The following is a 16,160-nucleotide window of genomic DNA, read 5'->3' as shown; positions in this document are numbered from 1 at the left end:
CAGTGGCCCCTCCTTATATCCGGTTTGACTCCAAACCGGGTTGACCGGCATGCGGGGAGGTGCTTCTGCCGAGCGTGCCACGAGACGTTCACCTGAGGGATGCCCAGTCGTTCGTGCGGAGGCCCAAGTAAGAGCGGCCGCGAGAGATAAAATCAGGGGGCGTTTACTCCATAATTATATGGCCATAGAGAAAAAAAATAGAACAAGAGGGAACCCTCAGCGAAAACTGGCAACAGGAAATACGTCACGCAGCAGTGTTAACGCCGACCGTTTTCTGCCGCGAGCATAGAAAAAAAAATGTCAAATGAGATTAACAGAAATTGTTTCATTTTTTAAATTCTTTTTCGGCCGAGCCAAAATATCTGCGCATAAACGACATTAAACTTTGCGGCTTACTTCCGTTGCCTACCATAAAGGCGTTACCATAAAGGCGAATTGGCGAATGACGGTCCAGGTGCATGCGTCATTCGTCAGACACACCAGCGAAGCGAGAGGGACCGGCCGGGCATCTGAACGTTACCCTGTTCGGCCACCCGTCTGCTTGTTTTTCTATTTTTAGATTTAGCCTCGTTTGGTGGGCTCCCGGCAAATTCTTGCATTCCTTCTGAACTTCTACAGGACACAACAGCACTATTGGACTACGGCAAGGTGAGCAATTTTATTCGGCAGTCTGCGATGCATTTCAAGCAATTAGGCTTATGGCACGGCACCTAGGCTAGACTTGTGACGCTGTTAACAAAAAGCAGTGCGGCCGTCGGGGCGCAGTTAATTTGAATTAATGGGTCATACTTGGAGATGTTTGCGACACTTTTTATGAGCCCAAATATTATTTTAACTTATTTCGGTAGTTTTTGGACACGCTATTCGCACAGGGTGCTGTGACGCAGCTTCGCGTGCAGCGACTTTTACTGCGACCATGTTTTGGCGCTTTCGCTGACCGCCAACATTATTGTAACTAATTTCCTTACTTTCTGCGGTACTTCTCAAGCACAGTGGGTGCACCTGGCGCTGTGACGGGTACAGCGAAAAGCAGCTCGGCCATGGGGCGAAATTTCGCGTGTACTGAATCTTACTAGAAGTTCGTGACAACTTTTATGGCCCCGCAACAGCTTAAACCTTCTTTCGGTGCTCACGCTTGTTGAAAACGCAACGAACGATTGCCACGAGTGATAACACGGGAGTGTGCTGCTTGTGCCGGCAGAACCTGCAAAAGATAAAGCCAAAGAGCTCAAACGCCAGGAACTAGTAACTTAATATTCTGTCTTGTGAACGGCAGCAACGCATTTGTCTTGAGTGCAAGTAGAAGGAATTCTGCGAGCGTCCAGCATGGCCTGCTGGCTGAGATCCTGTGTTGTGGCCACCTCTATGTATTCGTAGCGTACTATCTCGTTAGTTGTAGGCAAGTTCTGGAAACGTGCAGTAGCCCGTGTATTCGCGCTATTAACGTGCAAGAAATAAGGCCCAGGAAGAGGGCAGCAGAAGCTTGATGTGGGCGAGTTGGTTATGCATACTTGATGAAATGATCGCTATGAAGACGCGGGCGACAACACGTACGCCTTGTCTGTCGTACATGTTGTTCTTTCGTCCGCGTCTTCATAGCGCTCATTTCACCAGGAAGAGGGGAATGCGTGGAAATAGGATGTTTTCGTGGTATGTACGGTAATGTTTGGGATCAGATGGGTATTTTGTACGCCGTGTGTGCAAAAGCGAACTGCTTTTGTCTGTAATGCCACCCATTCACCACTTTCTCATGCTTTGCCTCTACATGCATTGTTCTAACATGTTAATTCCAAAATAACGTTTGTAATTTGACTTTCCAGCTGACGTCGTCCGGTGGAGCTTCCTGCGGGTCTACTGCTGTTTACTTGGTGCCACAACGTGGGGTGAATGCACGAAAAGCCCGCTACTCGCATTTATATAGAATACAATAAACACTTTCTGATTTCACAAGGAGTCTTGCGTCTTTATAAAATTGCACGTGGCACATACTCGATGGAGGCTTGTAAAAATCATTCGCAAATAATAAAACGATTTCGCACGAAGACCACGCGCGGTTGAGTTGTTGAAGCGGTGGTGTTTCTTTACGCTCTGCCACGGGCTGCCCGCGTGGTGAGGCAGTGGGCACGGACGCCCCATTTGGTGATCGCTGTCTCAGAAGGGGCAACGTTCTGACTGGTATTGTATAAGTCGCGGGTGGCTTTTTTTTCGTCGCGACGATAGAACGGATGTTTTAAGAGCAAATAACTGAAAGGTAGGGAGGTAAACCAGTACTGATCCCGGTTGGCTAACCTGCACTGGGAAAAGGGAAAAAGGGACGGAAAAATTAAAAGAGAAGATCAACTGGGGATATCGTTCGGTCACTCAGTCCGGGTCACAGGCTCTGACTCAATCCGGTAGCTTTCAAATATCGCAGCAGCGCTTTTGTGGCCGTTTGTAGCTGCGATAAGTCAGGCCATAGTCCCAAGATCTTGTTCAAGGTCAACGGTTTCCTCACTGATTGGGAACTGTGCAGAGGTCATGTCATTCATTTTCAAAAGATGGACAGTAGCGCGGTAATTGTTCTATAGTTTTCTCGACACCGCAGGCATCACACTCGGCGCCATCAGCCATTCCAATCATGAATGTATATGCATTGGTGAATGCTGCACCAAGCGTAAGCGGCACAGCATTATTTCCTCCTTTAATTAAGTATCTCCTTGCAACTTTGCGTCTGATCTTGACCGGGAAGCTAAATTTTTGCATAGCCTGCAGGAACCCGGAAACAGAACCTTGTAGATCTCGTGCTTTTAGTATGCGTACCGCTCCCCCAGCTTTACCAGAGGCTGAGCACGCCAAAGAGTGGCGCAACGCCTAAACACAACACTGCATCGCGACAATCTACAAAAGAGCTGTCAAGCGTGCTTGGCGAAGGACATCATTTCTCAATCACGGAAGGAAATTGTGCGTTGCTTTAACTGGAAAGCAGATACATTCTCTGCAATTCAGCAAGGTGAACGCAGGTTCATCAAAAGAAAGAAGTACGATGAGAACAAGACACGTTAATACTGAATTTGAGGGCAGCTGCACACGTGTTTCCATATCGTGATATAGCGAGGTAAATCATTTGGGACCAAAATCACCGCACGGACTGGAAGTGCTCCACTGCCGTCAGCGCCTGCGCAGAGGGAGGCGCACTATGGGAACGCTGGCCAGATGAGAAGCATGAGAGCCATCTGCGGATGGCGAGAACGACAACGTGCGAGAAGTGACACGACTGCATCCAATATCGCATCCGACATCATTCGCAAACACCGTCCGCTAACAAGGGTGAACGGAGTGATGCGTGTCATCTCTTGTTTCGCCGTGTTATACGAAAAGTTGATATGAAGTAGTGTGTTCTCTCCACTTTTTGTGTTCAACATTTAAGTACCGTGAGAACATATCTTCAATTGTTCTTTTTTTTGTGCGCTAGGTCAGTACGTTGGTTTTTGAATGGTAAGCGGTTGACTTCTGATGAGACATTCCACTTAGCAGCAAGACGGGATCTAAAAGCGCAGCCGTGAATGCAGGTCTTAGGTCGGCTATTACGACGGTTGGCGCGCCATGTCGCCACAGAACATGCTTAGTGAAAAAGCGCGCCACCTCTGCTGTTCTGCCCCTCCGGATTGCCTTTGTTTCAGCGTAACGAGTTCGATAGTCGGCTGAGCGATTATAAAGCAATTATCTCCAGCACAAATAGGAAGTGGGCTCAATATATCCATTCCGATCTGGTGAAAGGGCCTTCGAGGAACTTGCATGGGTCATACGAGACAGGCTGGTTTTGTTGGAGGCGACTTGCGCCTCTGGCACTTGAGATAATTGCAAACATGAGGTTTCATAGCGGTGATAAGTCTCGGACAGTAGTACCTTTGCTGCACGTTGCCCAAAGTTCGCCTGTAGCCTGAGTGACCAGCAGTCACCTCGTAGTGACAGGCCTGAAGTACTTCCGTACGAAGGGCAGATAGGAGGACCCGAATGAAGAAAACTTTCTTCTGTATGAGCCTTTGGCGCGTAAAAAAACTATAACACTCCTCTTACAAAAAGCACTAGCCGGTTTCGCAGGTCTTCTCTTAAGTTATCGATTAGTTCAAGCAACTCACGGTCTTCTACTTGGTGTTACGTGATGACGGATGTGTCCAGAACACAAAGAAATGCAGAGTGTTCTTGTTCGGGTGGAGCAGGCGACTCTATCGGCCATTGTGCAGGCATTCCGCATCCGCATGTCGTTTCCGCCTACCTTCATCCTCGGAGGTCACCAAAGTACGTCCACAAGGAGAAGCCATGTGACGTGAAGAATCAAGTTGTTTCCATCCATCCGAATCAAGTTGTTTCCATCCATGTGACGTGAAGGAGTTGGAGAGCACGTCTGATCTTCGAAATGGAACGGATCATTTGGCACGGATTCGTAATTCGGATATGCTATTATAGGTTCCTGAAATGTAGCTTCGTCGTGGCGTATCATGGAGTTGTCATTTGCACGTCTACCATCAGGAATGGTAAATTGATCTGTCGCGATGCCAGCAATCACGCGAAATATGGCCGGCGCCGCCGCAGTAAAAACACAGTGGTTGCCTATCGATGGTGCGCCATATGTCGGTACTCCCAAATTGCGGCCGTCCCGTAGTGTCGTTTTGCGGCGTTGACCAACGCGTGGCGAACGACGGCTTGCGGTATGACTGCAGCAGTATAACGGGTGCGCCCATCGAAGCCTTCTCTTGGGGCGGCGACAAAGGAGCGGCTGTTGGAAGCTGGTGGTACGGCGATGTGTTTATAGCGTGTTATGAACATCGGACATCGGCGGCGTAACTGAAATTATGTTGGTTGTGTTGAAGATCAGCTGCCGGGAACTCCTGCCTGATTTCTTTGCGCACCACTTCGGCAACTGACGCTACGGGTCTACCCAGTGTCGGTGTCAAAATCTTTTGAATTAACTTTTTTTTCTGAATTTATTTACTTTCTCCGCCAGTATTGCAGTACAATTCAGACAGAAGACAGGGAGATGTACTTGAACAGCAGGACAACATGCTTAAAAACAAACAGATTAGATTGGATTGGATATACTTGTTCAAAATAGAACAGCGACACATTTTCTTCGTCCTCGCCAGGTCTCACTGGCACACTAGTTGGAGTCCGCTAATGACCCCATCGTCGTTGATGTGTGCATAAAGTACACGCGTCAATGTCACTGTAAAACCAGCGTCCGTCTTTTCCATTTTTCCCTATGCGGAGTCGACGTTGTAAGTTACGACAACTTATTGCAGCCACAGACGACGTTTTTCTGTGGCATAAAAAAATCTCCGATCAAACTTCTTTAAAGTCCATATTGTCGCGGTCGCTTCCCTGTAAAGGGTGGACCGCCGCATATAGGATGGCGCGAAGCGGCGGCTTGCAAAGGCGATTGACGTCTTCTTTACCTTTTGTTTCAGACAAACTCGAGGAGGTGGCAAATTCACTAGATTTAGCAAGGTGCGGTTGACACAAGAGCAGAAGGCGCGACATCGTCTGAAACACCTCGTAGCCGCGGTTTTCGACGACCAGCATGGTACAGCGGAGCATTCCCAGAGTCGCGCTCGCACTTTCCCATTACTCGCCGGTCTACCGCGTTTCTTTCTATCAAAGATTGGTCGCCTATTGCAGCAGCATACCGCACGATTCGCTATGTCCCTCTGCTTACAATGCGAGTACGCTGAAGAGGCCGGTAACTGGACTGAATATTATCAAATCTTCTTTTCACGATGCATGTAAAGCCGATTCCCGAACACAGTAAGCGTGCAAACTCCTGATTTACCTTTCTTAGATTTTCCACTATTTCTGGCCGGATCGTGATCTTTGCGCATTTACTTATGTCGCCTTAGAACTTCTCATGTTTGATTTTAGACGCACCGACTGCGTCCTCCTCTTTCATGTTGCGCCTATGTATTTTCTGCTTGACATGATTGGCACAGCCTGCAGCATGGGTAAATGCGCTTGAAGTTGCGCTGACCTGATGGCTTTTGCGATGCGCCTGCCTTTGTAATAGAAGATGAACAAACCTGACCTTTGAGCAAGCTAGCTCGACATGTAGTCTGCCTTCGGCTGGCACAGCTCTATAACTGCCGTCGACAGCATTCAGCGCCTCTCGCAGTCCTTCGAGTTCGGCCTCTGCTTCCACTGCCCTGACGAAATGGCAAAACAGCTGTTTCTCTCCACTGTCGCTGTTTCTTAGAACTAGTGGCACCACAGCCTTTTCCACGTTCTCTGAATTAGCTGTATCAAGGCTAGCTTCATGCATGACAGGCTTGGCTTTGTAACTTTGGTATTGGCCTTCGCAGTCAACCTGAATGGCAATGTCCAGGTGCTTGACTATACTAAAACTTTGTTGCTCGTTCCTTAGTCTCTCGCTTTTCCAATGTACACGCACTTCATTAAACAGGTGACACTAGACGAAAGCAGCTTTTTCATTTTTCGGTCCATCCCAGTCAAAAAATCCGACAGAGCGATCTTGTTGGACCCACAGAGTTCTTGACGGTCCGACAGTATTTGTTTGCGGCCTTCCAACACCGATAAAAACCCTGACGGTCCCTCAGTACAGATTGAGGGAACGCTTCCCACACCAACAAGATTCGTGAAGGTCCCCCAGGAAGCTCCATGGGCACACTTCCCAGACCAATGAGATTCTTGAAGGTACCTCAAACCTGCTGTAGGCGAGCCTCCTAAGGCAATATGCTTGTTGGATTTCCCTCAAAGCTTTCTATCAGCGCGCTTCCCACACCAACAAGATTCGTGAAGGTCCCTCAGGAAGCTCCATGGGCACACTTCCCACACCAATGAGATTCTTGAAGGTACCTCAAACCTGCTGTAGGCGAGCCTCCTGAGGCAATATGCTTGTTGGATTTCCCTCAAAGCTTTCTGTCAGCGCACTTCCCACACCAATAAGATTCATGAAGGTCCCTCAAGCCATAGGCGACCCTCAACAGAAATACGATTTTTGAACATGTCGCTTCAAGACCCCTTCCAACAGCAATACGATTGCGGAATCATATATGTGCGTCGATCGTGTGTGCCGATAACTTTTGGGCTTCTTAAATACGTTTGACAAACAAACTAGTAGGCAGACCACTTAATGTAGTCATATATATTAGGCTGACAACGACGTGACTGACGAAACGCGAGTCCTCGATGTGTGCGATCGAGCTTCAGCGAACTTCCATGCAATGCCGGCAAAACTGCCGATCGACTGCGCACCAGCTTGATATGAGCGCCGTTCATCGACAGCGCGATTTTCACGCATCCGCGTATATGTATACGTTCTCATGCTTCGAAAAAATTGAACCATTCTTCGAGAGTTGAAATGCACAAACTTCGATCAGCGCTTTTTACGTTCAGCGAAAGATATATATGCAGCGCAGTCAACCAGCTCGTATATGCATGTGCACGTCATCGGCGTATTTGAACTGACAAGCGCTTTTATTGAGATTCATTTTCAACTGTAGCGATTAGAAATAGACTACCTTTCCCTTGGCACAGTGCAAGCGGGAAGCGGCGACACGGCGCGAGCCTATGCCGCTGTTACGCGAAAGACGTGAAAGCTGCCGGTACGTATACGTATGTACGTCGCACTCCATAGCCGCGGCGCTTCGCTGAATGAAATGTGGCTGTGTAGACGGCTGTGTTTGTACGCACTATTATGCTGACACACATAGCTTTTCATATGCAATGGTTGCTTTTTATTATACGCCAAACGATCAAGCGACGGCCATCTGACACAGCAGCCTGGCTCGGCCAAAATGAGTGCGATCGTGAAAACCATTTTGTTATGAATGTGAAAATTTGGCTTGATAGAGCACGCAATTCTGCGACGCAGGGCTACAACAGATGGCATTGTTTTGACATTATTATCACGTTATCGCGCAAGAAACTGGCGTGAACAACCTTCTTTAATTCGCGCGTTTGCTTGGCTGCACTCTCCGATTGCGTAACGCTGCTGATGTGTTGACATCTCAGCGGGTGCCAAATGCGCGAGGTAGCTCCGACATTCCCTTGGCGCACTGCTCGAAAGACTCCCGCGATAATCGTACCTTTGCGGTATTATGCGAGCGCAGTACAACCTTTAGCCTCATAATCAGCCTATTCCAACTAAACGGTTCTGTTGATGTTATTAGGTGCTCATGCAGTCTTTAGCTTGCCTTGTGTCTTCGTGTTACTTTTTTTGCGATCTTTAGCAATCATATGACCCATTGATGTGTACAGCAGCACCAATACCTTTCCAGGCCTTCTCCATAACACCCATCTTGAACCAGCCTAAGCAAGAAAATGATTTTTTTAGTTTGCAAATATTTATACGTCATGCACCTTACACATAGCAAACATTGTCAGAAAGACTGGCCATTGTCTTCATGATCGAATAAAAGAACTACACAATCAAGTGTGTGCATGGAGGCAGATGTTCAGCAACTTGCAGCAAGTGTGTGCCTCCATTAGTAAAGGAATGCACTATTGAGAGCAAACAGAGAGATCTCCTAATGTGAGGATTCATAATGCCAAAAAGATATCCCACTCACGAAATGTTGATGTCAGCAGTATCAATTGCTTTATTAGAATAATTATTTCTTAGCAATCAGCGGGATGGTTTGCTTGAGGAGACCTAATATATTTTACCAAATAAATTTATATTAGTGCAGTGCCTCATCACTACTGCCTGTTCACCTCAGTGTTTTCCATGCTGTACAGTGACTTATGCCTTATCACTACTCATGCCAATACGTGCCTCGTATGTGGTAGAAAGACTACCCAGCAGTGTTACTAACAAGTTAAGATATTTGTAATATAGAGCTGCTTTGCATACTGCACTACCAAGAAATGCAACATGAGAGCACCACACTCTTAGCTTTGTTTTCCTTGCAGCTACTAACAAACATCCAAGCAACAGACTATGCAGCCATGGACCATGGATAAAGTTTAACTGTCTATTTACTGAGCGGCAGAGAAATCAAGAAAATAATCCTTAAAACCTTACTGCTCAAATTGTTTGCATTGCTCTTCAGAGTGCTACTATACTGCTCCTACTGCTGCTCTACTGCTAAGTTCGCACGCTATTGAACAGTGTGCTTGAATGCTTGGATGCTTGAGTGTGTTGCTTGAGCAGCTTCAGTTCAAGCTGCTCAGCTACCAGCTAACTGAAGAATTGCCATTTCAATTATCTTCTAGGTGTAGATTTCAATCGCTACGCAATGCCTGAAAATCAAACCAAATGTTCAAAACTAGGCCAGCAGTGTCGAAGAGTTCATTATGAAAAATCAGTTTTAATTTAGTTTTCAGCTGTATTCATACAGGAAGAAAAATTATGCAGATCCCACACACTGTGGGAATCAATGTAAGCTAAGCATTCTGAGCAGTTTGCCTTGATCAAAGATAACTAGCGGTGATGCTGACAGTGAATCTTTAATTCCTTCAATGTTTAATACATGAGAGTGGTGAGCTGACGTTAGACGTTGAGTTGCCTGCACCACTGGTGTTTGTCTGGGTAGTAGACAAAGCACACAGCAGAAGGTGGTTACTTAAGATGGTGTTTTGCGCCATACTTCATAACATCCGAGAGAATTGAACACATTCATTGCCTCACATAGCACACCACATCATGGCAGAAGTATTAAACTTCATTTAAAGTGTGGGGCTGTACATGCCAAAACCACAATCAAATTATGAGGCACACGGTAGAGTCGAACTCTGGATTAATTTTGATGCCATGGTATTCTTTAATGTGTCCTTAAATCTAAGTGCACGAGCAGTTTTTATTTTACCCTCGTTGAAATGCGCCTACCACAGTCAGGATCAAAACCATGACTTCAAGCAACGCCATAGCCACAAAGCTACCACGGCGGGGGCGGAAGTGTTGACGTGTGACCACTTCCGTAGTGTCGTCTTGAACCTATGGTGCGCTTCAATGTGGCCGTGCTTCTGCACACCCTGCGTAAGTTGCCCATTTCACAAATTTGCATGGTGCTTATTTTTCAGAAGTACCAGAAACGTACCGTACTGTACCTTGAACTTACATTTTTTTCTCTTTGCCTGCAACCACTGTCTACAGTAGCAGCATTTCCTTGCCTTCTCACGTCACCTTTTCCCTATCGCCCATCCCCTTGTATGGGAACTGCAAGTGAAGAGTGGCAAGGCTGCTGTTCACTCGTTCCATGACTGCATCGATTGTACCCATTCTCTGCCCTCTTTCCCCCTCCTCTCCACAATTCTATCTAGCTTCCCTCTGTACTAGCATGTTAGTAGAAAGCTAATAATATATGGGGTTTTACTTGCCAAAACCACTTTCTGATTATGAGGCACGCCGTAGTGAAGGACTCCGGAAATTTTGACCACCTGGGGTTCTTTAACGTGCACCTAAATCTAAGCACACGGGTGTTTTCGCATTTCGCCCCCATCGAAAGGCGGCCGCCGTGGCCGGGATTCGATGCCGCGACCTCGTGCTCAGCAGCCCAACACCATAGCCACTGAGCAACCACGGCGGGTAGTAGAAAGCTAGGATGGATGTGTGTTGTTTAGTGGCGCAAGGGCCAGGTATGGCCAAAGAGCGCCATGACTGATAATGTTGTGTTAAGCGCTGATTTGTGAGTGGCGATGGTGGAATGTAACATGGCTGTAAAGTGGCCTAAAATCAATCAGTGACATGGAAGCGTAAAATAGGATATAGCATAAAATTATGATAGTGATACATGTAGTGGTCTCTGGATAAAGTACGCGTGATAAGTGATCACGGAGCTAAAATGCGAGAATATGTAAATAGCACTAATGCCTCCGGGGGCCTTTGAGTACAAAGGCTGAGAGGCAGGTGCTTTCTTTTATTGCACCTACCGCAGCAGAAACCTCTGTTAGAGGCTGTGCTACGGATTTCCTGGGGCTATAATATGGAAACTATCTACATCTTTTAAAAATCTAAACAGGGATTCATGTTTGAAGAAAGGTTCTATGCCTACAATCATTTGAGGATGAAGTGGAATTTGTTGCCGGTGAGGTAATGGAAAATGCTTTTTCCTATTTGCATCTAATTCTCTGCATTGCATCAGGATGTGAAGCACGGTAAGTGGCTCACCACACTTATCACACATGGGTGGATCACCACCTGACAAGAGGTATGCGTGTGTACTGTATGTATGTGCTATTCTAAGTCTGCAAAGTATTACTTCCGCATGGCGGTTCTTTGATACCGGCGGCCAGTTGCCAAGATATGGCTTGATAACATGGAGTTTATTTTCTGTTTCTTTAATCCACAACCGCTGCCAGAAAGCCCTCAGCGCTTTCTTTATGGAGGGCTTAAGGTCCATTTCAGGGACAGTCATGGAAATGTCTGCAGCATTCGCGTGGATGGATGTGGCTAGCTGGTCAGCCAACACGTTTCCTTCAATCTCGCGGTGCCCCGGCACCCAGCATACCACGATTTGCTGCTTGGAAGCATAGGTGGTTAGTAATGCTGAGTAAAGAGATACAATGATAGGGTTTTTATACTTTTTGACAGTTTTCAAAGCGTTTACAACGCTCAATGAATCTGTGTATATAATTGCCTTTGTGATATTACTTTCTTTAATGTGTTTAACGGCAGCCAATATGGCGTAGGCCTCTGCTGTAAAGATACTTGTGCTCGTGTGCAGAACACCGGTATCCGAAAAGGATGGACCGACTGCTGCGTAAGATACGCCAGAATTACACTTTGATGCGTCTGTAAAGAATTCAGGACATGCGTATTTGTGTTGTAATTCCAAGAAGTATATTCGTATATGCGCGAGAGGAGCGCGCTTTGTAACAGTTATGAAGGATGTATCACACTCTATTGGTTGCCACTGCCACGGCGGGGGCCGTATAGCAGGGGACATAAGGTGGTATTGGAGCAGTGGAACCCTTGTTTCTTCAGCCATGTCTCTAACACGCATGGAGAAAGGCTGTGCCACTCTGGGCCGGTTGCGGAAAAGTTGGCAACTGGACAAATCGTTTACGGTGTGATACGCGGGATGCTGACTGTTTCCGTTCACTCTAAGAAAATACATGAAAGACGAATATGTTCTCTGCAGATGCAGTGACCACTCATCCGATTCAACGTACAGGCTTTCTACTGGGCTTGTTCTAAAGGCGCCTGTGGACAGGCGAATTCCTAAGTGGTGGACGGGGTCAAGCATCTTTAGAGCAGTTGGAGTAGCCGACTGGTAAACTATGGCTCCATAGTCTAGTCGTGTGCGTATGAGGCTCTTGTACAAGTACAAGAGGCACTTTCTATCACTGCCCCAGGTTGTGCGTGAGAGCACCTTTAAGATATTCATTGTTTTCATGCACTTGTCTTTAAGATATTTTATGTGCTGTGCAAAGGTTAGTTTCGCGTCTAAAATTATGCCTAAGAATTTATGTTCCCTGTTTACGGGCAGACGCTCACCATGCAACACAATTTCAGGATCAGGGTGCAGGCCTCTTTTTCTAGAGAAAGTGACACAGGTGCTTTTTTGTGGGTTCAGTCTGAACCCGTTCACATCAGCCCATTTGGAGACCCTGTTAAGAGCAAGCTGGACCTGTCGCTCACAGATTGCAAGAGAACTTGATTGAAAACCTATCTGCACATCGTCAACATACGTCGAATAGAAGATGTTATGTGGTATGTGTAGACGAAGAGAATTCATTTTTACTATAAAAAGTGTGCAGCTGAGCACCCCGCCCTGCGGCACTCCAGTTTCCTGTACAAATTTCTGTGACAGAACAGTGCCCACTCGAACGCGGAATGTCCGATTCGACAGATAACTTTCGATAACATTGAACATATTTCCGTGTATACCTAACTGTGAGAGGTCTCTCAAAATCCCAAACCGCCACGTTGTATCATAGGCTTTCTCCATATCTAAGAATACTGATAAGAAAAACTGCTTATGGACAAAAGCCTCACGGATACGTGCCTCGATACGTATGAGATGGTCAGTGGTGGATCGACCCTCCCGAAACCCGCACTGGTATGGGTCCAGCAATTTGTTTGATTCTAGGAAGTGTAGTAGGCGACAGTTAATCATTTTTTCGAATACTTTACATAGGCAACTTGTTAATGCTATAGGCCTGTAACTCGATACAGAGGAAGGATCCTTTCCGTGTTTTAGGATTGGAATAACAATAGCCTCCTTCCAAACAGAGGGGATCTCGCCGGAAGACCAAATAACGTTGTATAGGTAAAGGAGGGTTTTCTGTGTTTCGGATGGTAATTGTTTTAACATCTCATATATTACGCGGTCTGAACCTGGGGCGGATGTATTACAACAGTTTAGTGCTGCCTGCAGTTCTGCTATACGGAATGGATCGTTGTACGCAGCACTTTTAGCAGATTTTCTTTCTAATGTTTGCTGTTCTATTTGTGTTTTGTATTTTAGGAAGATTTCTGAGTAGTGTGAAGAGCTCGATATGTATTCAAAATGTGCCCCGAGAAAGTTGGCTTGGTCTTCAAGGCTTTCTCCGTGGCTGTTCACTAAAGGCAGGGAATATGTGTGTTGCCCATTGACTTTTTTCACTCTATTCCATACTTTGCTCTCATCTGTGTACGAGTTGATGCTTGATATGTACTTCGCCCAACTCTCTCGTCTTGCTTGTCGGCGCGTTCTCCTCGCCTGGGATTTGATATGCTTAAAGTTTTCCAAGTTTTCTGCTGTTGGCGAATCGCGAAGCAGCGCCCACGCTTTGTTCTGCTTCTTCTGTGCTTGCCTACACGCATCGTTCCACCAGGGAACACGCCGTTTGGAACCCATGCCGCTCGCTTGAGTAATGCATTTACATGCGGCATCAAGTATAAAAGCTGTAAAATATGCAACAGCGTCATCTAAGGTTATACCAGACATCTCAGACCAGGTCATGTGTGTAAGAGTTCGGTACCGTTCCCAATCGGCTGTGTTAATTTTCCACCGAGGGACCTGCGGGGGAAGTTGATCTTGTTTCGGCGTAGTTAGGATTATTGGGAAGTGGTCACTCCCATATGGGTTGTTAAGCACAATCCATTTAAAATATGGTAAAAGCGTCGGCGATAAAATGCTAAGATCTATGGCAGAGTATGACTTGTTGGCTAGGTTAAAATATGTGGGTTCCTTTGTATTTAAAAGACATGCTCCAGAGGAGAAAAGCATCTGTTCAATGACGCGACCTCGCGCATCACAGCGTGGATCGCCCCACAAACTACTGTGTGCATTAAAATCACCGAGAATCATATAGGGTTCTGGGAGCTCATCTATTAATGATTCTAAGTCGCGTCTGTGAAGCTGATAATGTGGTGGTATGTACAAAGAGCAGATGGTAATGAGTTTATTTAAAAGTATGGCTCGAACGGCCACGGCCTCAAGGGCCGTTTGGAGCTTTAAATGCTGACACGCTACAGTTCTGTCAACAATAATGGCTACACCGCCAGATGATGCGACAGCATCCTCGCGGTCTTTGCGAAATGTAATATACTTTCGGAGAAAGTGTGTGTGTATAGATTTTAAGTGTGTTTCCTGTAAACACAGCACTTTTGGATTGTGTTTTTGGAGGAGTTCCTGCACATCATCAAGGTTTCTAAGAAGACCTCTGACGTTCCATTGAATTATCTGTGTATCCATGTTGGTAGTAAATAGGTGCTGTGTGTACAGAAAAGAAGTAGTGATTATGTAAATTACAGAGATTTATTTACAGAGCCCTTTCGAGGCCCTGTAATCAGGGTCTTGCCCTTTCTGGAGCGTTCGAGTGAACCTCGCCGCTCCTTAGGCGCTTGGCGCCCCTGGAGGATAGGTGTAGTGTCCATTGCCTCTTGTGAGGCGCCGGACACGTGCTCTTGCGAGCGGGAAGTTACGAGCGAGGGTCCTGCCTTGGAGGGCAAGACCCCTGCGCCCACCAGCCCGGAGGCCGATGGGGCTCCCTGAGGGATTTGGCTGCGCCGGCCGTTGCCAGCGCTGGAAGGGACCTGGGAAGTTGAGGCAGCCTCGGCTGCGCCCACCTTCGAGGTCGATGGTCCCTTCTCCTCGGTTGACGGAGCAGCGCTAGCTGCTACCGCCGCGGGGGCAGAAGGCGTAACTGCCGACTCACTGCTTGTGAGTCGGACAGCCGCCGGAGGCCGTTGTGACGCTGCCCCCTGACGCGCCACATCGGCAAAGGTTTTCTTGGGCAGGTATGATACCCGCCTCCGTGCCTCCTTGAAAGTTATGTTTTCCTTTACCTTGATTGTAACGATTTCCTTTTCTTTTTTCCAAGAAGGGCACGACCGCGAGTACGCGGCGTGCTCACCATCACAATTAACACAATGTGGAGTGTTCTGGCACGTTTCAGAGGAATGTTCTTTGTCACTGCACTTGGCACAAGTCAGCCGGCCTCGACAGTTCTGTGAACTGTGGCCGAAACGTTGGCACTTAAAGCATCTGAGAGGGTTGGGAACGTATGGTCGAACCCGAAGTTTGATATAACCGGCCTCGATGGACTCGGGAAGGACACTTGAGCCGAACGTGAGTATCAGGTGTTTCGTGTTGATCTCTTTTCCATCTCGCCTTATCTTAATTCGTTTAACATTTACAACATTCTGGTCACTGAAGCCCTCCAAGAGTTCAGCCTCAGTGAGCTCCATCAAGTCATCATCAGAGACAACACCACGGGTGGTGTTCATGGTGCGGTGCGGGGTTATAATTATTTGGGTTTCCCCAAATGACACTAATGTTGACAATTTTTCATATTGTTTTTGATCGCGGAGCTCCAAGAGGAGATCACCGCTTGCCATCCTCGACGCCTTATATCCAGGACCAAAGACTTCAGTCAATGACTTAGAAACAAGGAAGGGTGAGATAGTTCTTACTGGTTTATCTGGTTTTGCGGAATGGATAACATGGAAACGCGGGAACGATTCTTTTTCGCGGCCGAAAAATTGAAAGACTTCATCGGTGCGCCCTCTTTTCTAAGGGCGATCAAGTAGTGGAGGGAAGGAAGTAGCCATGTGTGGACGTGTAGTTTTCGGCAGCAACGCCAACCACCCACCATGGAGTCCAACAAGGGGACGCTGCAGGGTCTGAAAAACAGGGCCTGCTAACGCCAGCTGTACGTTGCCGCTATAACCCAATATGATATAACCGAGGTTGGCTACTCACACAAGGTTAACCCTTGCTGCCAGGAAGGTCGGAAGTAAT

The 16,160-nt window shown here is 47.0% G+C and overlaps 1 long non-coding RNA gene across 1 annotated transcript; it reads left to right on the top strand.

Annotated features, from left to right (window-relative positions):
* Positions 1-422: 422 nt before the first annotated feature.
* Positions 423-1,950, top strand: LOC135915223 (uncharacterized). The gene is made up of 2 exons (XR_010568547.2): positions 423-648; positions 1,821-1,950. It is a non-coding gene; the product is annotated as an uncharacterized lncRNA (long non-coding RNA).
* The last annotated feature ends 14,210 nt before the right edge of the window (positions 1,951-16,160 follow it).

Source organism: Dermacentor albipictus, chromosome 8, assembly GCF_038994185.2.
Source record: "Dermacentor albipictus isolate Rhodes 1998 colony chromosome 8, USDA_Dalb.pri_finalv2, whole genome shotgun sequence".
Taxonomy (NCBI): domain Eukaryota; kingdom Metazoa; phylum Arthropoda; class Arachnida; order Ixodida; family Ixodidae; genus Dermacentor; species Dermacentor albipictus.
Note: the sequence above shows the minus strand (reverse complement) of the source record. Positions and strands in the feature narration are given on the sequence as shown.